We start from the raw sequence: 2446 nt of genomic DNA on the forward strand, positions 1-2446 counted from the left end.
TCTCTCTTGTCCCCCTCGGTCTCTCCCTGCGGGTCCCTGTTTTCGTTTCCGTCGCCCTCCCAGCCTGTCCCCTGCTTCCCCCTGCCTCTGTCCTGTCTCCCCTGCGCGTTTCTGTCTCGCTCCCCGTCTCTGTCCTTCTCTGTCTCGCTCTCCCTCCCACTCTCGGTGCCGCCCCCGCGGTCTCGGACCCCGGCCCCCGCTCTGCCGCGTCCCCGGCTCGCCCGGGAGCCCGAGCTCCCGCCGCTCGCGGCGCGCCGAGAACTCCCAACTCGCGGCACGCCGCCCCGCTTTGCGAGACTTTCGCCCCTCCTCACACGTGACCTGCGCCCCACTGCGGAGGCCGCGCCCCCCACTCCAAGCCCCAGAGCCTCGGGCGTCCGGAGCAGCCGGGCCCTGCCCCTTTCCCTCAGTCTAGGGGGCGGTCACACCCCCTCCCACCTGGCGGCCTCGCAGGGCCGGGGCAGGGGCTGGGGGCCGCGTGGTCCGCTCCTACCCCAGATCCTGCCCGGGTTTTCTCCTCCCTCCGGGAGCGCTCCTCCCAGAACCCCTTCCGAAATCCGCTCCCGGGTTTTGTCGCCCCCCAGGGGCAGGTGGAGAGAGTTTCTCCGTGTCGGGAAGGGAGTGGGTGGGAGAGGGCAGGTGCCGGCTTCAGTAGCACCGGGGCACTCCCCTCGACGGTCCCCTTACCCTCCTGAAGTACCGGCAGTTAAGGACCCTACACACCCTGCTCCGGAAACGGAGGTGTGGCCCTGCTGGTGTGACCCTCACAACTAGGCAGCACGGGCCCCATTTTACAGACGGGGAGACTGAGTACCAGAGAGGGTCACGAGCTTGCCTAAGGTCATCCAGAGGTGGCAGAGCCACACCAAACCCCAGTCTTTCCTTCTCTGCGTCCCCTTTACCCCAAAATGTCTTTATAAGGTAGGATTGTGTCCTTTCCCTTCTCGCCCTGAGTGAACCTAGGTCTGGGCCCTCACACTCTGGACTGTGGGGAGAAGACCCCGGGGCATCACAGCCCCTGGCGAGTCAGCCATTTCTGTGGCCATCCTGCCACCTCACTCCAACCCTCTGAGGATGCAGGAGGTTGGAGGATGCAGGGTGGGAGGATGAGAGAACACCTGCAGTTAGACAGCCAGAAGGACTTCCCTGGCTATCTCTGACTGGCCCCAGTTTAGAGAGGGAGACTGAAGAACACCAAAGCCGGATTGAGAACTTAATTAATATTAAACTTCTTCTGGTTTCTCCTTCAAGCTGATCCTTTGAAGCTGCGTCAGGCACAGGAACCACAATACATGAGCCACCAGTACTGTTTCCCTTCCCTGCAGACTCTTCCCACCTGGAAGGATCCAGTCCCAACTCCTCAGCGTGGTATACAGTCAGGCCCCACCTTATCCTACCGCCCATATACCCACACATACACCCTGGTTCCCACAGATTCCAGAACACATCAGATTCTTCCACACCTCTCTGCCTTTGCATGTGCTGTTCTTCCTACCTGAAATGCCCTTTCTCCTCTGCTTCAAGAATTCCTGCTGTTTTCCAAGTCTAGCCTCCACACCGCCTCCCCTAGAAAGGCCTGATGCCCTCAGCAGAAGTCATCCATCACCTACTCATTCATTCATCCAGTACTGGGAACAAGTTTGGTCCTTGTTACCTGTGCTTTGGAGTCAGGCCAACCTGGGCTCAACAGCATTTAGGAGCTGCATGACCTTGTGCAAATTTTTTATTTCACCTGTCGATAAAATGAAGACCCTAGCAGTCCTTCCTCTCACAGGCACAGATTAAATAAGGTGGATGCACAAGAAATGCACTGTTCATATTAGATGCTCAGTGAATGTGACCATCCCTTCTCAGTCCTTCCTTCTACACTGTGCAGACCTCCATGGTGCATGGCCCATTCCATATCCGGCTTCCTCATTACTCTGCTGTGCCCTCACAGGTGGGCAACCAGGACTGATGTTCCATGGAATGAGTCTTTGATGTGTGAATGGATGGGGAACTCAAGCAATCTGAGTGCTGGGTCAGTGGTGATGTGCGCCTGGTACCTATCACATCTTTCCATGAATTGAAAGCGGGAGGATGTAGGTGAGGCAAATGTCCTGTGGTCTCTTCACCTGGCCTAGTGGTTGCCCTGATAATGAGGAGTGCAGAGGAAGGAGAAGGGACAGGAGAAGGGGGAGATGGATACAGGGGTGTCTTAGCTCCAGAGCATCTGTTCCTGTGGGATCAAACCCAATGCTGGGTCCCTAGTCACTAGCTGAAGGAAAGAGCAGGGGCTCAGGGGCAGTGACTTCAGGGAGAGGGGAAGGGGAGGCCTGGTGGCTGTGACATCGCAGGGGTTGGGAGGAAACATCTGGTCTTGGTCACCTTGAAAGTCCTGGGGCTGCAGCCTGTGGCCCCCGTTGCTCATCTCCGGTGAGGAGGGTCTTGTGGAGGCTAAGGGTGG

Source organism: Camelus bactrianus, chromosome 12 (genome assembly GCF_048773025.1).
Source record: "Camelus bactrianus isolate YW-2024 breed Bactrian camel chromosome 12, ASM4877302v1, whole genome shotgun sequence".
Classification (NCBI taxonomy): Eukaryota; Metazoa; Chordata; class Mammalia; order Artiodactyla; family Camelidae; genus Camelus; species Camelus bactrianus.